This window comes from Scyliorhinus canicula, chromosome 10, assembly GCF_902713615.1.
Source record: "Scyliorhinus canicula chromosome 10, sScyCan1.1, whole genome shotgun sequence".
Lineage (NCBI taxonomy): Eukaryota > Metazoa > Chordata > Chondrichthyes > Carcharhiniformes > Scyliorhinidae > Scyliorhinus > Scyliorhinus canicula.
Window position 1 is genome coordinate 15,126,796 of NC_052155.1, and position 27,010 is coordinate 15,153,805.

A 27,010-nucleotide genomic window follows, 5' to 3' on the forward strand; every position below is an offset into this window, starting at 1 on the left:
ATACCATCTGTTTTAGTGTCTGTTAGTTGAAGGATAAATACTGGTTCGGACAATGGGGGAGACCATCCTGCTTCCCTATGAAATAATGCTGTGGGATCTTTCACATCTTCCGGAGAGAGCAGACAGCACATCGGTTAATGTGCCATCCTTCAATACTGCAACGCTCCCTCAGTACCGCACTGAAGTGGCAGCGTAGGTTATGGTTTCAAGGTATACAAACCTCATTGAAAATGGGGCAAATGTATCATACAGATAAGTTAATATAAGCTTGTTTCACGCTTTAAAAAGTCAAAATTATTTCTCTGGAAAACATCTGACACATACCTTTGCCGAATGGATCAACATGTTGGGTGCGATTCAGCGACACCATTGCGTCCGGTGTGGAGCTGGGCAAAATGCGCGAGAGCCCCAAATTGGGTTGGCACTGCCAGGGGGCAGGCCTGGGGGGGGGGGAGCTTTGCCACTTGGAGGAGGGGGTGAGTGGAGGTTCCAGGGGCCTGGAGAAGGCTGGGGTGGGAATGGGGGGGGGGGGGGGGGGCGATAAAATGGAGGGGCTTGAAGGTTGTTGGGGGGGGCAATCGGAGCTGTTGATCAAAATGATGCCACGAGTTGCAGACAGGCGTTCCTGCTGATGAGCTAATCTCGCCAACAGGACATCACTCCAAGTGAAATGAAATGAAATGAAAATCGCTTATTGTCAGAAGCAGGCTTCAAATGAAGTTGCTGTGAAAAGCCCCTAGTCACCACATTCCGGCGCCTGTTCGGGGAGGCCGGTACGGGAATTGAACCCGCGCTGCTGGCCTTGTTCTGCATTACAAGCCAGCTGTTTAGCCCACTGTGCTAAACCAGCCCTGTGCTGCCTCGGCAGAGAGAAACTCTCCGAGGTCACAAAAAAACGGCACAGTGCAGTTGAATAGCGGGTTTGCTTCTTGGCGCTGCAGCTGCTGAGAAACACCCCGCTAAACATGCCCGACAGCGGACTTAGGCCATTGTATTCATCCCTGGTGAACTTCATCTGCCGGTAACCAATTGTGTCCTCTTTTCAAGCTTTTGCCTGCCTCCCCTTGACCTAACAACTTCACCATGGTTCTTCATTTCCACGGAATTCTCCTCATCTCCCAATTAAATTTCAGCAGGAGATCGATGAAAATTCCTTTGAATTGATTCGCACAATCAATTATCTTTGCTGTTCGGGGGTCAACCCAATCATTTGGAAGGGGGCAGGGCGGTCAGTTAATTCAATTCAGGTATGGAGCAAGGCACTGGGACAGTCTCCCTTGAATTACCACAGGCATCAAACCCATACCCTTGGCATTATTCTGCACCCCACTGCAGACATCTAGCCAACTGCTTATCTTTGAAATTGTGCCTTATGTTTGGATCCCAGATAAGAACCCAACTATTTTTCAATTTATAAAACTGGGAGGAAATGTTTCTATACTGCAGGAGTGATAACACTGGTCCATAACACTGGGCAGCACGATAGCATTGTGGATAGCACAGTTGCTTCACAGCTCCCAGGGTCCCAGGTTCGATTCCGCCTTGGGTCACTGTCTGTGGGAGTCTGCACATCTCCCCGTGATGTGCAGGTTAGGTGGATTGTCCATGATAAATTGCCCTTAGTGTCCAAAATTGCCCTTAGTGTTGGGTGGGGTTACTGGGTTATGGGGATAGGGTGGAGGTGTTGACCTTGGGTAGGGTGCTCTTTCCAAGAGCTGGTGCAGACTCGATGGGCCGAATGGCCTCCTTCTGCACTGTAAATTCTATGATAAGTATATTTTATGTGAAAACAAACTTTAATTAGAACACAGAAGTAACAACAAAGAAATAGCTTTATAGTTCCCAGTTACAACAGTTATTAAATAAAAGAGGAAACCTTAACTTACTTCCTAAACCTGCCTCTATCTTCAAATTAAGCAAATCAATATGTTTTGAATACCACTCATGATATAAGTTAACGACCAGGGTTTTACTTGCTTTCCTCGTGCAGAATCTTTAGAAAGACAATCTTCCAGTACCAAACTGAAACACCTCTGCTCAGATGAGAGTTCTGGGACCAACTTACTTTTCAGACAGACCTGGCTCATCCCATAAATTACATCATCTGTGCCCAAAGCATAAGCATTATTTTGTTTCTTTTTCCAAGATGCCCCTTTACTTGTTTAGCTATGATCAACACAACACCCCTCATAAATTACCGAGGCGTCCTTCAAATGTAAACAATATTCCATTAGCTAGCTATCTGTAAAAAAGTAAATGGTTCTCAAGACCTATTAGCAGAACACTTCACTTGCACAATGATCACTTCACTTTTACGACACTTTGATCACAGCTCCAGCAGTCATACTGTCTGAATGCATCTTATCCCATGTTTTAATAACATTGTTTCAAAAATATATAAAGTATGACAATTTCTCACATTCATTACACAACAGATCTTTTACCTCCACCCGAGAGAGCAGACACCACATTGGTTAATGTCTTGTCTTACACATTTTATGTTCTTATAACTTGAACCCATTTCTGCTGCCACTACAGTACAGTACTGAGGGAGTGTTGCACTATTGCAGGTGTCAGATGAGACATTAACCAATGTGTTGTCTGCTCTCTCAGGTGGATGTAAAAAATCCCATGGCACTACAATTCAAAGACAAGCAGTTGGCCAATAATAACCTTTATCTTTATCGGTGTCACAAGTAGGCTTACATTCACACTGCAATGAAGTTACCGTGAAAATCTCCTCGTCGCCACACTGAGGGAGGATTCAGAATGTCCAATTCACCTAACAAGCATGTTTTTCCGAACTTATGGAAGAAAACCAGGGCACCCAGAGGAAACCCACACAGACACGGGGAGAACAAGCAGACTCCGCACAGACAGTGGTCCAAGCCGGGAATTGAACCCAGGTCCTGACTAGAGGCTGCAGTGTGGTGCAGAATGATGACAGGGGCATGGGTTCAATTCCTGTATGGTCTGTTGTCATTCACGGAGGTCTAACTCCTTGCCTGGTTCCCCGCCTGATGCGGGTGGCGCCCCTCAAGCTATATATAACTAATTGCCTCTCTCGACTGGAGAGATTCCACCCTTGGACCATGGTAAATGCTGTCATGTACATACCAGCAAAGAAAGCCATTACTTCCACTGCTTTTTACTCAAAAGCAAATTTCACTATGCAAGAAGACACCTTCTTATGTGGATATGTTATTTGTCAAGAAGACACCTTCTTATGTGGATATGTTATTTGATCCATTCACATTGAATGTGAATACCCCAACATTGGGATCCAACCCAGTATTCTGAGGTTAAGAAACTTAATTTGGCTCTGTGTACTCTAAACGCTCCGATTCAGAACCCAGAATGCTACACCGCACCAAGGCTCCCTCCCTGCTAATTTCCAAGGTGAATAGGAACGGTTCTATCAATCTGAGGCAGAGCAGGAGGGTTAACGTTCACCTGAGAACCTTTCATACAAACATACAAACAAGTAACAAGGAACAGGGGTGGGCCATTCAGCCCCTCGAATCTGCTCCGCCATTTAATGCAATTTGATAGCAACCTCAAATCTGCATCCCTCCAGCCCCCAATAACCTATCACATGCTTGCGTACCAAGAATCTATCCACCTCTGCTTGAAAAATATTCAAAGACTCTGCGACCACCGTTTTCTCAGGAGAAGAGTTCTGAAACCTCACGACCCTCTGAGAGAAAACATTTTGCCTCATCTCCGTTTTAAATGGATGGCCTTTATTTCTAAGCAGTGACTCCCTGGTTCTTGATTCTCCTGCAAGAGGAAACATCTTCTCCACATCCGCCCTGTCATGACCCCTGCTCTGATTGGACTGGCAGGACCCCTGGTTAGGTGGCCAATATGGCAGGTCAGAAATGAGCTGAACTGTGAGCTGAAATTAATTCCCTGCAGCCCATACAAATTGTTTTCAGCTGATCAGAATAACGTAAAAGCACATTACTGAACACTCAAGCAAGTGAACCTTCTGTTTGATGTTGACAATGTCACAAATAACCGGAATTCGTGGCTTCAACTGGTATTTATCAGCTGGAAGAGGTGCTCCGATCCCTGCCTCTTCACTCTCTGACACTGCTACCAGTATTCCTGAGACGTTAGCACTTTGCCCAATAAAAGCAAATTACTGCGGATGCTGGAATCTGAAACGAAAGAGAAAATGCTGGAAAATCTCAGCAAGTCTGGCAGCATCTGTAGGGAGACAAAAGAGCTGACGTTTCGAGTCCGATGACTATGACAAAGAGTCATTGGACTCGAAAAGTTACCTCTTTTCTCTCCCTGCAGATGCTGCCAGACTTGCTAAGATTTTCCAGCATTTTTGTCTTTCGTGCACTTTGCCCAACACGGATTGGGGTGGGAAAGGACAACTTGTTGAGGGCAGTGTCGAGTGCAACCAGCGAACCAGTGCAGAGTGCCCACATGTTGATGTGTCTCAACCAACTGGAGGGTGAGTCAGTCACACGTCTGTGGTATATTTTGGTCAGAAGGATAAGGAGGTCACGTAATCCTTGGAAAATAAAAGTCCGAACAGTAGAAAAGCAAACAGATTGAGGAGCAGAGATATGCAAATCACTGTATAAAATTGTATAAAATGTATAATATTATGAGGGGCATAGATCGAGTAGACAGGAATAAACCTTTCTGCTTGGTGGAGGGATCAATGACCAGGCGGCATAGATTTAAGGTAAAGGGCGGGAAGTTTAATGGGGATGTGAGGAAAAACATTTTCACCCAGAGGGTGGTGGGAGTTTGGAACTTGCTGCCTGAAAGTGTACTGGAGGTAGAGTCCCTCATAGAATTTAAAGTAATTAGATGTGCACTTGCGATCCCAGGGCATTCAAGGCTGTGGGCCAGATGCTGGAAAATAGGATTATAACGGTTAGGTGGTTGTTTTTGACCGGCGCAGACACGATGGCTGAAGGGCATTTTCTGTGCTGTAGACCTCTATGACTGGATGTACCAGCCAAGGTGGTAGCACAGTGGTTAGCACTGTTGTTTCATCGCGGCAGGGTCCGAGATTCGATTCCCGGTCTGCGCGGAGTCTGCACGTTCTCCCTGTGTCTGCGTGGGTTTCCTCCGGGTGCTCCGGTTTCTTCCCACAAGTCCCGGATGACATGCTGTTAGGTAATTTGGACATTCTGAATTCTCCCTCAGTGTACCCGAACAGGCGCCGGAATGTGGCGACTCGGGGATTTTCACAGTAACTTCATTGCAGTGTTAATGTATGCCTACTTGTGACAATAAAGATTATTATTGTTATTAATGGGGCCATTTAAAGGACTGGGACTCATTTCCAGAGGAAGAGAATTGAAAAACAAAGTAGTTACATTAAACTCCTACAGAACCTGGATTGGACCACACTTGGCGTACTGCGTACAGTTCTGGGCCCCGCATTATAAATATGTTATTTCAGCAGCGGATAAGGCAGAGGAATGATTTACAAGGATGACGTCAAAACTGAGAGGCTGCATCCATCAGGAAAGACTGAAGCTTCTTCCTCCAGAAAAGAGGCTGAGGAATGACTTTAAGATTAGGAAAGGCTTCGATAAGGTCCGTGGAGAAAACGTCCCCGCCCGGGAGGCAGACCATAATTCAGGGTTATAAATATAAGACAGTCGCTAATAAATCCAACAGGGAATTCTGGAGAAATCTCTTTACCCATGGGAGTGATGAGAATGTAGAATTCACCATCACATCATATCACTGAGATGTAAATCAATTTTGGGGAAACTAGGTAATAATAATAATAATAATAGTTATTATTGTCACAAGTAGTCTTACATTAACACTGCAATGAGGTTACTGTGAAAAGCCCCTCGTCGCCACATTTCAGCGCCTGTTCGGGTACACAGAGGGAGGATTCAGAAAGTCCAATTCACCTAACAAGCACGTCTTTCGGGACTTGTGAAATGAAAAAAAAAATGAAAATCGCTTATTGTCACAAATAGGCTTCAAATGAAGTTACTGTGAAAAGCCGCCAGTCGCCACTTTCCGGCGCCTGTTTGGGGAGGCCAGTACGGGAATTGAACCGTGCTGCTGGCCTGCCTTGGTCTGCTTTCAAAGCCCTGTGCTAAACCAGCCTTGTGGGAGGAATCCGGAGCACCCGGAGAAAACCCACGCAGACACAGGGTGAACGTGCAAACTCCGCACACAGTGACCCAAGCCGGGAATCAAACCCGAGTCCCTGGCGCTGTGAAGCAAGAAGTCTTACAACACCAGGTTAAAGTCCAACAGGTTTGTTTCAAACATGAGCTTTGCGAGCACTGCTCCTTCCTCAGGTGAATGGACTTCCCAAAGCTCGTGTTTGAAACAAACCTGTTGGACTTTAACCTGGTGTTGTAAGACTTCTAACTGTGCTCACCCCAGTCCAAAGCCGGCATCTCCACATCATGGCTGTGAAGCAACAGTGCCACCATAAAAGCATTGCCGGTGAAGGTTCTGGACAACTGCATAGCTCCCCGTTGGGGAATTGAACCCTGGTCTCCCGCATGACAGGCGCGGATACAACCACTATACTAACGAGGAAGTACATGAGGGAGAAAGAATGGAAGATTGTGTTGATGGGGGGAGATGGTGAGGGGTGAGACGAGGCTGGTGGGAAACATAAACACCAGCACTGGCCAGTTGAAGCAAATGGCCTGAATTTGTGGCTGAGACACTAATGTCTGAAATCAATGATACAATAAGCAGCCTTTACTTTAAGCAGAGTAAAACCACAAGGAGCCCTGTCACCAATTATCAAACTAGTCATCAGTGCTCTGCTGTAAGTCTGATGGATTGAAGTGAGAGGCTAAAGTTCTTTAACCGCAAATGAAGAAAGCGCTTCTGACATACGGAACATAATCGGTAACGGAACTGGGGAAAATAATTTTCTTTCAAATCCCCCCCCCCCCCCCTTCCCCGGGCATGTGCACAATATATATTTTGTACCTTTGTACCTTTAACTCAATATTGATATATGCAAAGGCTTATGTGCAAACTCCTCCTGATCTTTTTCAATTCAAATGTCACCCTTCGCTTTGGAAATTATTCCAAAAACCCAAAGGTTAATATAATGTAGATTTAAAAAGTAGGAAAGAGAGGCACGCCAAGGTCATGGAATGCAAATCTGATAAGGAAGGTGACCAGATAATATTCATCTGTTCCTGTTATGATAAGCAGGCATTACCGCAGTCTCATTAGAGGTTACTCTGTGGTAGTGCCTCAGGAAATAATGCTCAGGGACCACCTATGGTGACAAGGCCCTGATATGTTTGAAGAAAGGTAGATTGAAGAGTCTTCCAGCATTACAGCTTTGCTTTCGAATGTGGTGTGGCTTCAGACCTTTGTGTTGATGTTAACTTGTCAGGAACACGTACGGTTCCCCCCCCCCCCCCCCCCCCCCCCCCCCCCACACACACACCCTTGCAGTGTTCGGGATTTGGGATCAGCATGAAAATGACCAAAAGATGGGATTCTGAAAGATAAACACAGGCAGAAAGCACCACACAACACAATCATTTCGCTTTCCGATTCCAATCCGACGCATTGATAATAAAAACGGGCAACGCTGGATAAACTCAGCAGAAGCTATGTGGAGAGGAATGTCGTAGTCACCACTGATTGTATAGTAGATGCAGTAACGGTATAGTAGATGCAATATGGTAAGGCTCCTGTACTAGAGGTTCGGGGGTAAATCCCTGCCTGCTGGCTCCGCCCAGTAGACGGAGTATAAATGTGTGTGCACACCAGAGCTGCTCCCATTCTGGGAGCAGCTGCAGGAGGCCACACATCTCTGCTTAATAAAGCCTCGATTATTCTCTCCTGTCGTCTCGTAGTAATTGATAATGCATCAAGGAACAAAGTTAACGTTTCGGCTCCGCTTGTCTCTTCTCCACAGGTGCTGCCAGACCCGCTGAGTTTTTTCTTCACCCAGCATTTCCTGTTTTCAGTTCAGATTTCCAGCGTCGGCGGCATTTTGCTTTTATATTATTGACCTGCATTTCCGGCATTGGCTTTTTTTTTGGTTTTGCAGCCGTAGTTCGATGGTCTGCATGGTCTTTTCCTCTGCTGCATAATAGCGGCACGGCGACACGAGATCGGTAAGGTCGCACGAGTGGCGAGCACTGTGGCTTCACAGCGCCAGGGTCCCAGGTTCAATTCCGGCTTGGGTCACTGGCTGTACGGAGTCTGCACATTCTCCCCGTCTCTGCGTGGGTTTCCTCCGGGTGCTCCGGTTCCTCCCACAGTCCAAAGATGTGCAGGTTAGGTGGATTGGCTATGATAAATTGCCCTTACTGTCCAAATAGGTTAGGAGGGGTTATTGGGTTATAAGGATAGGGCAGAAGTGAGGGCTTAAGTGGGTCGGTGCAGACGCGATGGGCCGAATGGCCTCCTTCTGCACTGTATGTTCTATGTTCTATATTAGAATTAGAATTAGAACAGTACAGCACAGAACAGGCCCTTTGGCCCTCGATGTTGTGCCGAGCAATGATCACCCTACTCAAGCCCACGTATACCTATCCCAGTAACCCAACACCCCCATTAACCTTATTTTTTAGGACACTAAGGGCAATTTAGCCTGGCCAATCCACCTAACCCGCACATCTTTGAACTGTGGGAGGAAACCGGAGCACCCGGAGGAAACCCACGCACACACGGGGAGGATGTGCAGACTCCGCACAGACAGTGACCCAGCCGGGAATCAAACCTGGGACCCTGGAGCTGTGAAGCATTTATGCTAACCACCATGCTACCGTGCTGCCCTAATGTAGGCGCAGTGTTTAGCACTGCTGCCTCTCGCTGTCTGGGACCCAGGTTCGTTTTCAACCTTGGGTGACCGTGTGGAGATTGCACGTTCTCCCCATGTAAGCGTGCATTTCCTCCGGGTGCTCCGGTTTCCTCCCACAGTCCAAAAATGTGCAGGTCAGGTTTATTGTCATTGATAAATTTCCCCTTAGTGGCCAAACGATGTGTTGGTTGGGTGGGGTTGTTGGGTTACAGGGGTAGAGCGGGGTGGAGGAGTGGACCAAAGTGGAGTGTTCTTTCGGAGGGTCGATGCAGACTCGATGGGCCGAATGGCCTCCTGCAGTGCCAAGACGCGATGGTCTTTTCTATGTTCTTGAGAGTCCTAGTGTTCAGCAACAGTTTAATGCCTGTTTAATGACGGTTTCATCCCACAGTCCAAAGCTGTGCAGGTTAGGTGGATTGGCCATGGTAAATTGCCCTTAGTGTCCAAAATTGCCCTTCGTGTTGGGTGGGGTTACTGGGTTATGGGGATAGGGAGGAGGTGTTGACCTTGGGTAGGGTGCTCTTTCCAAGAGCCGGTGCAGACTCGATGGGCCGAATGGCCTCCTTCTGCGCTGTAAATTCTATGTAAAAAAAAATGCTTCTTGATGGGTTATCGAGCTGTGAGGTCGAACTTCCAGAGTGAAGGGATTGTCCACTCCCCCGATGAATATAACACTGCAGCGAGATGCCAAACCTGGATTCAGCTGCCAATAAAAATGCTGAGTTACGAAACACGCAGAAACTGAGCTTGTTTTCTTTTAACCCAAATTATCTGAGCAGGCGAAGGGAGGAAATACTGTGGAAGTGTCAAAAAAAAATATTGAGTCCCACTTAACAGTCAGGCAATTCAAAGTCAAGTTTAGTTTAAAGCTACTGTTCCATCAGAAAATAATTATCCCAGGGGGAATACTGACATGAAGAAACTATTTGTGTTCGCTGTTTGGAGGTGTATGCGAAATATGTTATGGCAACGTTTTCATCTTATTTTGCATCAGGTGTATATACGGTAACTGTCAATACTTTTGCACGTCACAGCTCACTCAGGATATTTAGTCATGGTGGAGCAGTGAATATGTCTCAACTTTGTGATTGAAGGAGCACAAATGCAAGCATTTGCATGAAGGCAGCTGTGGGGTTTTTCTTTGCCTGACCTAGCACCGTGCTTAAAAGAGTATTTTCTCGGATTCCACTATGCCATCTCTCTGTGCCCAGCCAGATTTTGCTCCCTGCATCAGCTACTGCTGCGGCAAGTCAAGACAGAAGGTACCGCCGAGTACACTGGCTGCGAGTCAGTGTGATCAAACACCATTAACTCCCCTTTCCAGACAACACAAGATCACTTGGGCTGGATTCTCCTGCCAGTGACTGACCTGAATATTCTCATGGGAGCATTTTACATGGGCTGGGCGTAGTGTAGGGGGCATCTGCCGTACGCACGCACACACACACACACATGGCAAAACAGCTCTAAACATATGGCATTGTAATAAATACTGAGCTGCATTAGCCCCTGCACTCCCAAGAATAAAAGGCTGATGAGAACAACTGCTACCAGCGGGTAACACAGCAGAGTTTATTACAGTTTAACACCAGCAAAATTCATAAAGATGCTAAAGGCTTGTAATATTTCATGACTATGTATGAGTGTTAATATTGTTTTATTATATGGTGGCACAATGGTTAGCACTTCTGCCTCACAGCGCCAGGTACCCGGGTTCGATTCCAGCCTCAGGTGACTGTGTGGAGTTTGCATTTTCTCCCCGTGTCACCGTGGGTTTCCTCCGGGTGCTCCAGTATCCTCCCACTGTCCAACGATGGGCGGGTTAGGTGGATTGACCATGTTAAATTGCCCCCTTAGTGTCGAAAGATATATAGGTTAGATGGGATTATGGGGATAGGGCAGAGGGTTGGGCCTGGGTCGAGTGCTCTTTCGGAGGGTCACTGCAGACTCAATGGGCCGAATGGCCTCCTTCTGCACTGTAGGGATTCTATGATTCTTTCTTTTATGGTTTAGTTTTGTCCATCTGAAAAGGAGACATATTTGATGGATGATACTTGAGCAACCTACTTTCTTGCCACAGTTTTATTAGAAACTGTATTCTATTTCACCCAAATGTAAGATACTTACCTACAAGAAATATCATCCATATTTACACTCGGCCTTCATTTTAATCCGTCAATACCTTCAAGTCAACAACCTGCCAGCCCAATTCTGATCAACGAGGGCAGTGGCCAACCTGGCAACACCTCCACAATCCAACTTTAGCTGTGCTGCCATTGCGCCAGCGTGAGGTATGTGGAAAGAAAACACACCCTCTTCTCACTGTCTTCCATGTTCACTTCCCAAACCCTGGCTGTAAAAATCTTCCACCGGAAAACACCAAGTTAAAAAATATCGGCAACGACGGGCATTAAGACTCATTTTATTGTGGCAGGGAGCTAATAAGGTTCTCTCTTTCTCTCTTTGTAGCATTCTCATTGTCGGAGAATTGCTAATCATGACTTATGCTGTAATACCACGAGAGAGCAAAGTAAGGAGGCAGGTCCCAAAATCTACCTTAGCCAGTCAGGGGACTGAACTCTTATTTTGGCCTTATTTTGCACCACGCTTTAAACATCTGACCTAACCAGCGTCCTCGATTAACTGCAGCTGTATTGAAGGTAGAAGCTTTGGTTTAATTTAAGGACATGGCTAAATGTCATTTGGTCTATCCCTTAGGGTCATAGAATAATACAGTGCAGATGGAGACCATTCGGTCCATCATGTCTGTGCCAGGTCTTTGAAAGAGCTGCTCAATGGGTCCCAATCCCAGATGCAACCCATAGCCCCACTAATTGTTTTTGAAACGTATGTCCAACACTTTCTGAAAATGACTATATAATCTGCGGGATTCTCCGACCCCCCGCCGTATCTCCGGCGCCATTTTTCGGGCCGGGATGGGATTCCCGCTATGCCGGTCAGGGGCTGTTGGCAGCGGCGCACCCCCCCCGGCAAGTCTCCGGGCCCCGATGGACCGAACGGCCGGCCGTTTTTGGCCAGTCCTGCCGGCGTGAATCACTCAGCTCACGTACCGGCGGGACCTGGCAGGTAAGTCGGCTGGAGCAGTCCTCAAGGAGGGCGCGGGAGGATCCAACCCCGGGGGGAGGAGGGGAGGGGGGGCCACAGTAGCCTGGCCAGTGATTGGGGCCCTCTGATCTGTGGGCAGGTCTGTGCCATGGGGGCACTCCTTCCTCCCGCACCGGCCCCTGTAGGGCTCCGCCATGGCCGGCGCGGCGAAGTGAACCCCCCGCACATGCGCCAAAACACACCGGCGGTTCCGCGCATGCACGGGATCACGTCGCCCCTTTGCCACATGTGCGAACTCGCGCAGTCCCTTCGGCGCTGGCTGCCAACCACCCCGGTGTCCATCTAGCCCCCGGAAGTGCGGAGATTCCGCATTTGCGTGGACTGTTGACGCTCGAGTGGGTGGCGCCGGTTTTCCCGCCGGCGTGGGGACTTAGTCCTCGGAAAGGAGAACTCCGGCCAATGTTTCTATGTAATCTGCTTCCATTGGGCTTATGGACTGGTTGAAACCAATCACTGCATTAAACAAATCCTATAATCACATATGCAATCCCAATTATTGCCCTGCTCATGCAACTGCACCTATTTACCTGATGACAACGTACCCTAGACTCGTCTCTCTCCAGGAGGTGCAGCCAATTTTCTTTTGAAACCATTGATAAGGTCTCCATCAATACATTTAGGGGCTGGTTTAGCACAGGGCTAAAAAGTTGGCTTTTAAAGCAGACCAAGGCAGACCAGCAGCCCAGGTTCAATTCCAGTGCCAGCCTCCCCGAACAGGTGCTGGAATGTGGCGACTAGGGGCTATTCACAGTAACTTCTTTTGAAGCCTATCTGTGACAATAAGTGATTTTCATTTCATTTCATTTCATTTCCTGCTTATTTGGTCCACAAATCTATAACTAACTGCGCTGGCTATTCTGCTTATTATAAAACTGGTGCAATGTTGTTTTCCATCAACAGGCTGGTGAGGGTGAAGCCCAATGGTCCTAGACTGGCATAACTCGAGGCAGAGTGCAGATTGGGATGTGGATGGAGGGAGCGGCTGCAGTCTGGTGATGACTTACCTCATTCTTGTATAACCTGGGGAAGTGACGGCCTTACTACTCATGCCACTTCGCCCCCTTGAGAAGCAGCCTGGGGCGGGATTTTCCACTTCTGAGACTAAGTGTCGACGCCAACAGAGAATCCGTGAACTTTTATGACAGAAAAGCCGGCACCGCACCAGGACCAATTCAGTGACCGTTAAGGGGCTAGCACCGGTGCCGTGTGGGACACAACTGATTCCAATGGAAAATGGTGCAGGATTCACCGGGTCCGTGATCAACACTCAGGAGGCTGACAAGCTGCAGCTGCATATACACATGACACTCCCCCCACACACTCACCCCAGCCAAAAAGACGGGGGGGAGGGCACCTATACAACCCATGGTACCAGGTTCAAAGTGGGCTGTTGGCGGTGTGTGCAGCTGCATGGCTGCCTTGCATTGCCTGCAGTGGCAATCCATCCCGACTCCACAGCCCACCTCCTGACCACAGTTTAAAACTTCAAACCTTATTTTCATGTGCTCATACATTTACCTTGAATATATTTAACTGTAGATGCCACCTATTGGCCCAGCTGATCGAAACAGTGCTTCTCATTTCCTGTTGTCCTCCGATTTTGGTGTCATCTGCAAACTTGGGGACATTTTCCCAACTGCTCTTTTGTCCAAGGGGTCACGGTATCTTAAAGATAGTAAAGGTCTCAATAACAATCCCCTTGCGTTGCCAACTCGCCTCTCCTCAGCCGGAACAGCTTCCATCGATAAAGACAATTTTCTGTTCATCTGTGTCATACGACTGTTGCTAACTGATGTGGGACATTCTGCAATTCCAAGTTAAAAATACTATCTTGTCCTCTTCTGTTCAGAGTTTCACTCAAATCTTTAAGTTATATTAAAGTATTAGTTAAATGGACCAAATTTTCCTTAATCCATGCGGGCTGACCTTCAATCAATTATACTTTCCCAAGTGTTCACCCACTCTGAAGCTATGCATTATATATAAAATGTTATGCTGAAGCACATCCCCGATCATACAGTCTTATGGCTGCACTCACATATAGAAAGCTTCGGGGGGGTTTTGGCTTTATACTTTGAGGCAGGCAGAACAAAAGGGAAGAAGTGATGCTGAACCTTCAGACATCACTGGTTAGGTGTCAGCTGGAGCATTGTGTTCACTTTTGGGTGCCACACTTTGCAAAAGCTGCCAAAAGCCTTGGCGAGGGTGGGGAGGAGATTTATTAGCGTGATGCCAGGGACAAAGGATTGAGTTATGTGGAGAGACTGCGGAGACTAGAATTCTCCTCCTTTAGCACAAAGAAGGTGCAGGGAACATTTAGCAACATTGTTCAAAGTCAAAAGGAGTTTTGATAGAAGAAATCGGGGGGAAACTCTTTCTACAGGCGTGAGGTTGGGGACCTGGGCAGCACAGATTTACGATGATTGGCAATAAGAGCTGAGAGAAGATCAGGAGGTCTTTCTTTTAAACTCAGCAATTTTTTATAATCTGGACTTCATTTTTCAAAAAAGGTGTTGGAGGTAAATCATCAGTAACTTTCAACGGTGTGGGCTAACTGGATGGTTCTTTCAAACAATTGGCACAGATAGGATGGGCTGATTGGCCTTCCATGCTATATGGTTTTAGTTTACATAGGTCACCTTTCTCTGAGCTGTGCAAAACACGCATCATGCTAGTCCCTGTACCGAGCTTCATGTGTACACATGGACGTGAGTGCCACATGTGTACTACAAAGACACTTTATAGTAAGCCACGTATGTGGCATGTCACATAAATAACGTCCCGAAATCGGAAAGCGTAACTTCTGTGCCGGGCAGACATTACACGTTGTACAACATCTGCCTGCTTCAATAACTGACATTATAAGGTTTGCACCATGAGGGCCCATCTGTGCCATGCATGGAGGCCATCCTGAAAATAAGAGACTGTAGCTTATTGCAACATGTTGTGTAACCCCAGAACGAACATGTGCATCGTGCAGATCAATTCACAGCATCACCGTGTATTGCTCCGGCACAGAAGGAGGCCATTCAGCCCATCGTGTCTGCACCAGCCCTCCAAACAAACGTCAGTGCCCATTCCCCTGCCTTTTCCCCCAAACACCTGTACGTCGTTCCTGTTCACATAATCATCTAATGCCCTCTTGAATGCCCCGGTTGAACCTGCCTCCACCACACTTCCAGGGAACATTTCCATGGAACATATTTTGTCACTGACACGCACACAGCTACTGTCAACAAGCAAGCCAGTAGAAACGGCATCAATAGTCTGCCCCATAACTCACACATATGTCCAGCAAGCAGATCGACATGAGTGCAGGCTATTCCCTATCTTGCACAGTACTGCACTATGGACCTTGCCATGTAGGCTGCCATTTCGATACTTACAGCCTGTGTACGTCGGGCACATACACGATAGAGATGCAATTTGTCCCAGCAAACATAAATCAGAGCAGTCTTTAATTGTAGGTAGATGCAAAACTCACTCACACACACACACACACACACACACACCTAAAATGCTCCTGAGACTTGCAGCCATATCAATGCAGTGATGATAGGTGAACAAACAGATTTGTATCATCATTGATTAGAGATATGCCTGCATTTGCTGACATGTCCATTAGCACGACTGGCCAGCCCAACAGCAATGTTCTTATTGAGAGAGTTCTCTCACAGCGCTGGGCACAGTGCATTTCCTTCAGTGCTGAATAGCCCATGTGATTAAATGCAGGAAGGCTCCAAACTCTATGGGAGCAATAATGAATCAAATTATGTTGCAAAGAATTCAGAATAATGATCACAGCTTGAGTTATTTCTAGAACGCTGCGAAATGATTTTTTTGGACATGATATGGAGCAATCACACACACAAATACACACATATACCCAAATACACATACACAAATACACACACATACCCAAATACACACACAAATACACACACAAATATACACATTCAAATACACACACATACCCAAATACACACATAAGTACACACACATACATATGCACACACATACACACTCATATACACACACATACCTAAATACACACACAAATATACACACGTACATATACACACATATACACACTCATATACACTCATATACACACACACAAACACACCATACACGCACATACCAAAATACACACACACAGACACAATCCCAAATACACACACAAATACATACACATGCACACACATACCCAAATACTCACACAGATACCCACACACACATATACACACAAGTACACACACATACACACTCGTATACAGGTACACATACATATACACAGAAACACACTCACAAACACTCACACATACATATACACCTATAAATATACACATATACACACATACATATAGACCTACACACACATACATATATACGCATACGTATACATATACACACACGTACATATACACACGCATACATATACATACACATATACATATATACATTCAGAAACACACACACATACATATACACACATACATACATATACATACATATACACATATACACACATACATAGCTATATACACACACACATGTATACATACATATACACACATACATACACATATACATACACATGCATGTACACATACACACATACATATGCACATATAGACACACATACAAATCTACATACACACCCACATTTACACAAACATATCTACATATACACCCATACATTTACACATACATATCGACATACACACACATACATATACACATACACACACACATACATACATAGCTACATATACCCACACATACACCAGTATTCTGTGGGTTAGCTGAAAGTGAGTTAACTGTGAAACTCAAACAATCCAAGCAGCAAGCCAGTCCATCCCTCCACCGATGTGGCTTTGTCTCTCATGTTTTCCAGAGCTCAATCCAAAACTGAACTATCATAACAAAAATATAACAGGGACGTGCTCCTTCAGCCGAGTCGCAAAGTGCAGCAGAAGATTGTTAGCCCTTCGGGAACACGCTTATCTATTCGGCAGAATCTTGATTCTCAGCTGCCAAAAAAAAAATGGCATTTGTACAAAGATGATTTTTTAAAATAATAATAACAACGGGAGGCTGAGGGAGGGCGGGGGGCTGCAACTTCCCATCAATGTGATGCCGAGCTTTGGGGGGGGGGGGGGGGGGGGGGGGGGGCAATGCACTGACTCACCTGGACCAGATCAATACTGACAGGGTTAAACTGGACACTCAAAAGCGGAGCTCCTCATCCACACGGCTGAACAGGGAAGAAGGCAGCAAAGAATTCAATAGAATGACAGATCTGGAGACGATATTGAAGAGGGCGACTTTCACTCAATACCCAGGCAGTACAGTCACTGCAGAGTTGACCCTGCCCTCTGAATGCTGATGGAGCAAATATAGGGCTTTAATCCTCTCCTTCTCTCCAATCTTACAGGGCGAATGAGGCAAAAAAAAACACCTTCTCCCTCCCCCCTTCTTCCATCTCTCTCTCCCCCCTTCTCCCTCCCTCTCTCCCCCCTGTCCTGTTAACCAGGAAGGAACACACAGTATAAGTTGCTCAACAATCTTACCTTGCAGTCTTCAGTCCATTGCAGCGGGCAGCAAAAGCCAGGATTGGAATACAAGGTCTAACTGTCCAGCTGAAAGGGCTACCTGTCCCCCAGAGGGTGCACGGAATGCTGCTGGGGTGGGGAGGGGGCTGGGGTTATTTTGTTTTTTTTTAAAAAATAGATATTTTCCACGGCCCGGTGTGAAGACAAGAGGGGAGAGAATATACCCTGCTGACTCGCAGGAAGAACGGTCCTCAAACTGCCTCAGCCCAGAGACTCTTCCTCTGTGCAGGGAGGGAGGGGGAGAGATTGTGGAGCGATTAATAAGAAGGAGAAAGGGAGAAAAATAAGAAAAGGGGAGGAATTTCAGATGGATTCCTTTGGTCACAGAAAATTGGGGGTGGGGGTGGCTATGGTTGGGGGTGGGGGTGGCTATGGTTGGGGGTGGGGGTGGCTATGTTTGGGGGGGGGGGAGGAGGAGAGTGGGGCTGTGCACCATCTATCTTTCCCAGAGACAGAGAGAGGGAGGCAGAGAGAGGGAGAGACGTTATTTGCATCTGAAAGGGGCAAAACCTCTGGAAAGACAGTCAGATTTTTTTTTTGGTAACTTGTCAGAGAGCAAGTGATCAATTGAACTCCTGGGGCAGGCAAGGCGAAGTCACCAAACTGATCAGCATTTACAGGCTGCCTGCTCCCGACAACTTCAACCTTTCCGTTTGCATTCTCCTCAGGGTGGGATTCTCGCGGGCTGTTCTCAAATCAAACCCTTGTGCTGCCGCTCGCTGTGGTGCTTTCCAAGCTGCAGTGTGGCCGCCTCTCTCTCCTGATCCGCAGGCATGGTCGCGTACTCTGCCTTCACATTATTTCCGAGCACCCCAGTCGCAAACATTAAATCTGCAACGTCAAGGTGCAACTGGAGAGGGGCTCTCTCTGCTTTTAGCTACAGGTAGAGTTGACCCTCAGTTGTTACACCCATTGCGACCTTCGGTTTTTTGTTTCAAATACACACACACAGACACACACATACAGACACACACATACAAATACGCACACTCACAGACACACACAGACACAGACACACACCGACACACACACACATAGACACACACAGACACACACTCATAGACACACACAGACACACACTCATAGACACATAGACACACACACATAGACACACACAGACACACAGACAGACACACGCAGACACATACACATAGACACACACTCATAGATACACACACATAGACACACAATTATAGACACACACATACAGACACACAGACATAGACACACACACACCCACACAGACACACATACAGACACACACACATAGACACACACACACACATACAGACACACACACATAGACACACACACGCATACATACACACACACATACACACTCACACACATATAGACACACACACGCAGACACACACGCACATAGGCACACATATATGCAAACAGACACACAGACATAGAGATGCAACATACAGAAACACGGCCACCCACATTCACACACACATATAGCCACAGGCAGATATAGAGACACACAGACACACACATATAGGCACCCACACCCACACATAGAATATCCACACACAGACACATAAACATACAGACAGACACATAAACATGCACACAGACATAGAGTTACACAGACAGACACACACACACATAGCCACACACAGATACAGAGACACACAGACACATGGACACATGGAGAGACATAGAGTAACACATACATTCACACCAACATGCATACGGGCAAACATACATACATACAGGCATACAGACTCACACAACAGATAGAGCTACACACAGACAATCAGACACATACATAGAGTCATAGAGACACACACAGGCATAGAGGCACACACAGGCGTAGAGACACACACAGGCATAGAGGCACACACAGGCATAGAGGCACACACAGGCATAGAGACACACACAGGCATAGAGGCACACACAGGCATAGAGGCACACACATAAATACAGACAAACACAGACTGACATAGAGTGGCATATACAGACACACACACCCACACACAGTCATAACGACACAGACATACACATACACAAAGACATACAGACACACACACAGGCATACACATAAGGACATACACACATAGAGCCACAGAGACACACGCATGCATACACACAGACATACATACATGCATACAGATGCCCCTACAGGCATACACAAACACACACACACATATGTACAGATATTCAGGCATAACACACACAGACATACAGACAGACACAAACAGACATACAGCCAGACAGACACAAGCATAGACGCACAGACAAAGACACATACACAAACATAGAAACACTTCTTCTTAGGAAGCCCCTTGGAGTGGAGCATGAATTGCTTCCACGCTGTATGAGTGTTCCGGAGGCTGAGGATCCCATTGCACAAAGTACAGTCTCTGTCACAGGTGGAGAGCCGGTGGTTGGAGGAGCGAGCGGTTGGGGTGACTAGCTTGCCATACGCTCCTCACACCGTCGACATCTGGCTTCAGTCTGCTCTCGGCGATGAAACACGAGGTGGTCAGCTCCTTCCCGGATGCTTTTTTTCCACTTCAGGCAGTCTTGGGGCAGGGATTCCCAGGTGTCGGTGGGCTGTGAAACTTCAGGCAGTCTTGGGGCAGAGATTCCCAGGTGTCGGTGGGCTGTGAAGCTTCAGGCAGTCTTGGGGCAGGGATTCCCAGGTGTCGGTGGGCTGTGAAACTTCAGGCAGTCTTGGGGCAGGGATTCCCAGGTGTCGGTGGGCTGTGAAGCTTCAGGCAGTCTTGGGGCAGGGATTCCCAGGTGTCGGTGGGCTGTGAAACTTCAGGCGGTCTTGGGGCAGGGATTCCCAGGTGTCGGTGGGCTGTGAAACTTCAGGAGGTATTGGGGCAGGGATTCCCAGGTGTCGGTGGGCTGTGAAACTTCAGGAGGTATTGGGGCAGGGATCCCAGGTGTCGGTGGGCTGTGAAACTTCAGGCAGTCTTGGGGCAGGGATTCCCAGGTGTCGGTGGGCTGTGAAGCTTCAGGCAGCCTTGGGGCAGGGATTCCCAGGTGTCGGTGGGCTGTGAAACTTCAGGAGGTATTGGGGCAGGGATCCCAGGTGTCGGTGGGCTGTGAAGCTTCAGGCAGTCTTGGGGCAAGAATTCCCAGGTGTCGGTGGGCTGTGAAACTTCAGGCAGTCTTGGGGCAGGGATTCCCAGGTGTCGGTGGGCTGTGAAACTTCAGGAGGTATTGGGGCAGGGATTCCCAGGTGTCGGTGGGCTGTGAAACTTCAGGAGGTATTGGGGCAGGGATTCCCAGGTGTCAGTCAGCTGTTAAACTTTTTCAAGGAGGTTTTGACCGTGTCCCTGAAATGTTTCCTTAGCCCTCTCCTGCCAATACATTTGCAGGATCCTGTCGAGGCAGTGCTGGTGGTATTTCTCCAGGGGTTTGAAATGCCTGCTGTACACACACTGACATACAGACACACACACAAATACACACAATGACATAAAGACACATACATATACATACACTAACATACAGACACACATGCATACATACACACAGACATACAGACACACACACACATGCACACAGAGACAGACGCACACACATGCACACACAGACATGCAGACACAAGCAGGCCGACACAGACATACAAATACACAAGCAAACACACACACATACACACAGATATGCAGAAATACACACACAGGCACACACACACAGACATACAACCACACAGACACATACACAGAAACAAACACACATGTACCCACATACACACATATGCACACATACAGGCACACAGATACACACGCAAACATACATACACAGGCACATACATGAACAGAGGAAGACAGAAACACAGACATACAAATGCACACAGACGCACTCACACCTCCATAAATAGGCACATGCAGTCACATAGACACACACAGATGCAGACACACACACACATCTATTCATCATTTGTTGTCCATTCACTCCCTGCCCGAGTGTTCATTCTGTATTGGTGGGATTGCACAGCGGCAGAAAACAGAAATTCCCAAGTGTGGGTGCTTATAGGTGACTGAGACATAGAGGATCGATCCTTTCCTCAAACAGTGTGGGATCTCTCGGCAATTAGTCCACTGACACATCCACCCCATTGTCACCCCCACCCCCACTGACACATCCACCCCATTGTCACCCCCACCCCCACTGACACATCCACCCCATTGTCACCCCCACCCCCACTGACACATCCACCCCATTGTCACCCCCACCCCCACTGACACATCCACCCCATTGTCACCCCCACCCCCACTGACACATCCACCCCATTGTCACCCCCAAACCCACTGACACCCTTAACCCCATTGACACCCCCAACCCCACTGACACCCCCACCCCATTGTCACCCCCACCCCCATTGACACCTCCACCTCACTGACACCCCCATCCCCACTGACACCTCCACCCCCATTGTCACCCCCAACCCCATTGACACCCCCACCCCCATTGACACCTCCACCCCACTGTCACCCCCACCCCCATTGACACCACTACCCCCACTGGCACCTCCACCTCCACTGACACCCCATCCCCACTGACACCCCCAACCCCACTGACACCTCCACCCCCATTGTCACCCCCAACCCCATTGACACCCTCACCCCCATTGACACCTCCACCCCACTGTCACCCCCACCCCCATTGACACCACCACCCCCACTGGCACCTCCACCCCCACTGACACTCCATCCCCACTGACACCCCCAACCCCACTGACACCCCCAACCCCATTGTCACCCCCAGCCCCATCAACACCCTCACCCCATTGTCACCCCCACTGACACCCCCAACCCCATTGTCCCCTCAACCCGATTGTCACCCCCACCCCATCAACACCCTCACACCATTTATGTTCACTGTTGTTTATGGAAACAAGGCAAGCAGATGGTAAAATAAGGAGCCAACGTCTTGTCAGCCAGCTCCTGCCTTTATTATGTGATTCTGACTGATTCCTCCCTGTGTAGCCTCGTTACACCAGGCCCAAATAAAACAACTCCCGCTGCATAGATTAGAAAACCTAAGAGTGAGAACTGGCCACACCTGGAACCTTTATGCTCTGCCAAATGGTATTGGATTTGAAATGGCGGAAACATTTTTCACTTCTGAGGGAGGCCAAATGATGATTTGGGAAGATTCCGCGTCAGTTCCTTACCTTCGCATGCTGCATCTCAAGTTACAAAGCCAAGGATCCCGGTTTAACTTGCTCTTATTGCCATTTTAAAATAAAATAAAGAATCTTCACTCAATAATTGTGAGTCTCTATACATTTAAGCCTTGAAATGACACCATTTGAGATTACCATATGAACACTCACTTCACTGCTATCAAATTCCTTCAGCTCTGATTTGAAGAGACATTAACCTGTTTAAAATGAACAGACACTAACTACCAGCACCTCTGATTTAAATAACATCAAGAAGAAAATGAGACAAACATAAATTAAGTAATTGTATGATATTGTCACTCTGCTTAACTTCCACGTTATAAATGTCAATGTTAACAGGCGAAACCTGAATAAAAATCCCTGCAAAAATTGTAAGAATATAAGAACTAGGAGCAGGAATGGGAAATTCAGCCTCTCGAGCCCGCTCCGTCATTCAACAAGAGGCTGATCTCCTCTCTGCCTCAACTCCACTTTCCTGCCTGTTCTCCATCATCCTTCAACCCATTACTAATTAAAAATCTGTCTATCTCCTCCTTAAATTTACTCAATGTCCTGGCATCCACCGTACTCTGGGGTAGCGAAATCCACAGATTCATGACCCTTTGAGAGAAGTAATTTCTCCCCATCTCTGTTTTAAATCCGCCGCCCCTTATCCGAAAACTATGACCTCTCGTTCTGCATTTCCCCACAAGAGGAAACATCCACTCTACATCCACTTTGTCAATGCTTTTTATCATCTTATATACATCAACTAGACTCTTACTCTTCTACACTTAAGAGCGTATAGACCTGAACTGCTCAACCTCTCCTCGTAACACGATGAAAATGCCAGGTTTGGCTTTATTATGACAAATCATTTCACTCAGTTTAATGATGAACTGCATTTCACAATTCTGCATTCAAAATAACGAAGGAAAAAGTTGGTTAAGAGGCAGCATTGTTTGCATTGCAGACCTGTTAACTTTGTCAGGTCAGATGGGGCATTGAACCAATATCACCGAAATGCTACTTAAAACTGAAAAAATTCATTTGCAAATGATTTGCAAATTTATTCTTCCTCCAGAAAATCACGTTGCAAAGTTGTGACTCTTACGCAACTCAGCTTAATAGCATTACAAAGTCCTTTATAATCTCCAACAACTACAGTATGATTATCTTTTGATTTGCAAAGCACTACCAGATGGATTGTATACGTGAATGAGAAAGATTAGAGTTGGTCGCGTTCCACTGTAATAACCTGTGTCATGTGGTTATCTTTTGGCTCGAGTTAGTAGTTCAACGTGGAACACATTTGATTTGTGCCAATAATGCCAATGAATCTTACGAGTATAATAATAATCTTTATTAGTGTCACAAGTAGGCTTACATTAACACTGCACTGAAGTTACTGTGAAAAGCCTCTAGATGCCACATTCCGGCGCCTATTCGCCTACACAGAGGGAGAATTCGGAATATCCAATTCACCTAACAGCACGTCTTTCGGGACTTGTGGGAGGAAACCGGAGCAGCCGGAGGAAACCCACGCAGACACCGGGAGAGCGTGCAGACTCCGCACAGACAGTGACCCAAGCAGGAATTGAACCTGGGACCCTGGCGCTATGAAGCTACAGTGCTAACTGCTAGTAGGCCACATAATCTCTCGAGCTAGCTCCAACATTCATTAAGATCTTTGACAAAGAGACATCCAGGCTCAAAGTGTTAGCTCGCTTCTCTCTGTACAGGTGCTGTCAGACCTGCTGCGCATGTCCAGTATTTTCTGTTTTTTCCAGGGACCCATTTTTACCCACCGACCTTCATCACCCACGCCAGCCGACCATCACGGGCCACGCCGGCCGAACTTCCCGACCCATACAGGTCGACCTTCACCACCCACGCCGCCCAAACTTCGTGACCCACTATTTTCGCTTATCTTTAATGCGACGGTGAGCCTGCTTGGTCCTCACGATCTCACTTGTTTTGTCAATTAATGTTACATTTCTGTATGGATTGTTCATCAGAGATCCTGGAGCTCTCACCAGCACTGCTTTGTCCTGTTGTGGATTCCCCTGGAGCTCTCACACCAGCACTGCTTTGTCCTGTTGTGGATTCTCCTGAGCCACTCTCTCCAGCAGGTTTAGTTGTGAGATCCGGGCCTATTTATGTCTCTGGTCCTCTCTTTCTTACTACAAAATGATCCATTTTGAATTTTTCACTCCTGTTGCTTGGTTGCTGTTGACAAAATGGAGGAATCACAATCGCCAGTGACGTCAGTGTTCAAGGCACGTGACCTTCTCTCTGCCTCGCTTCAGGCAGGAAGACTGCATTGAATTTTTAAAATCTTCTCCTGGGTCAGCGCACTGTCGTCAGGAGGAGGCGATGTTTCTCGCTGGGCTCTGGCAAGTGCACCGATTAGCGGGCACGCATGCGCAGCGCGCCTGCATTCCGAAAGCCGGTCACAGCTGTCATTTTTAAAAGTCGGCTGCTGCGGCCGTTGCACATTAATCGACCCGGCCCGCCGCGATGGATGGCTCTGCGATCCTCCCGACACCTGCCCGTGGGTCGCGACCCCAACTTTGTAAATGACTGCTCTAACACAAGCTTGTTGCACCCCCTCAAAGGCAAATCTTTCCCCCCTCCAATACAGAGACCAAAACTGTCACACTCAGTACTTTTATACTCCAAACTCCTTGCAATAAAGGCCAACATACTGTCTGCCTTCCTAATTGTGTGATGTTTCTGCATGTTAACATTCATTCTTTGCTCAAAAGCCAAATCACAAGTGCTAACTTACCTCAGTAAGCATTTCAAATAGTGGACATTGCAAGTGCTGCACAATTCAAATCAATACGTGTTGCCTTCAACCAATAAAGTTTGCACGAGTATTTTTCTTGACATGAATCATTTATTCTGATGCCATAATCCTGCTTGTTCTTATTTTAATATGCCTCTTTTTCCAACAACTGGGTAATGCATTCTGAAATGAAGTGATAGCCTCTCTCTGTTGCAGTGCTCCAATTTCAAAGCACGCACTCGAGTTTTGTCTCGAGCTCCTCCTTAATTGTTTTATGATTTTTTTTTCATAAGCTGCACGCACTTGTTATCATCTCACTGATCGATCGCCATGTACTTCATCATAATCCATCATGCTAACCACGATTAAATCATCCCCAAACCTTTGCGACTCGAATTAAACAAGCCTTTTCAAGGCTGGAACACCATAACGCACCAAATTCCATTTACGTATGGTTGCCCAAATATTGGGGAGGCTTCCCCGGCCCTTTCCGTCAGCGAAATCCTCCAGCCCCGCTGGAGGTGACTCCCCTGCCCCCCGCCGCTGCCGCCCCCCCCCCCCCCCCCCCAGCCCGCAAAGTCAGGTTCACCAGCAGCAAGATGGCCAAAACGGCCATGGATACTGATGGGACTGGAAGGTCCTGCCAGTGGCCAAAGGCGCTCTGCTTCCACTGCTGGAAAAAGCGCTGCGGGGTAGGAGGTGGGGGGGGGGTCTCATTGAGTAGCCCCCAAAGTTCCTCCTTTCAGGCTCTCCTCAGAACTCATATCTATCACCCATATAGGCCAGACCAGGTAAGGATGACCGATTTCCTTCATTCCCGAAAGGACATGAGTGAATGGTTTCATGGTCATCATTAAACTCTTCATTCCTGATTTTTCATTGTATTCAAATTTCACCTTCTGTCCTGGTGGGATTTGAACCCAGGATCCCAGAGCATCACCCAGATCTCTGGATTGCTAGTCCAGTGACAATACCACTACTTCACCGCCTCCCCGGGTCGCAACAGCAAACGTCAGGAGTATTTTCTGGTCCGTATCTTTACAGGGGTCCTCAATGCGTTTAGAAACCACGAGAAAATCCCTTTGAATTGGTTCACAATGCTGCGACGCATTGCTGCAAGAGGAAATCATCAGCGATTGTACTCCTGGTCACAAAGTGTCAAACTGTTTGCATGCAATCGTGCCAAGTGCTTAAAATACAATTCTTTTTAAGAGATTCTGTTCCATTCCAATTGCAACAAATAATCTCAAATTGACTCTCCTTTCAGTGATGTTGCAGCGGGTTCCAAGGCAGCCTCACAGCCTGAAGGAGCCAAGGACGCGAAGCAGTGTGTGGATTAAAGAGCCTGAGGAAAACAATGTGGAGATTTTCGAGGGAGCTGACTTTACCCCGAATTGCATTTGATCCTGGTGCGATCTCTTGTTTCATCGAACTGTCAGTCAGCTGGCTTCTAAGAGTGTCCAAATACCAATTACCTTCAACCTTTTGACCAGCCAAAACAAAAAACGTGCAGTTTTATATATTTTTTTGTAATTCCGAGGATTTGAGCTGGG

The 27,010-nt window shown here is 47.2% G+C and overlaps 1 protein-coding gene across 6 annotated transcripts in view; it reads right to left on the minus strand.

Moving 5' to 3' along the window:
* cdh7a (cadherin 7a) overlaps positions 1-27,010 on the minus strand; it is a 355,342-nt gene that overhangs the window by 144,731 nt on the left and 183,601 nt on the right. The window contains exon 1 of one of the 6 annotated variants that reach the window (XM_038808621.1): positions 17,491-17,835. The exons of 3 other annotated variants lie outside the window; for them this stretch is intronic. The gene's annotated coding sequence lies outside the window, so the exon portion shown is untranslated. Of the gene's footprint in view, positions 1-13,435; positions 13,523-17,108; positions 17,239-17,490; positions 17,836-27,010 lie in introns of those variants that run through there. 2 more of the 6 variants (XM_038808627.1, XM_038808626.1) reach the window with 2 other exon arrangements.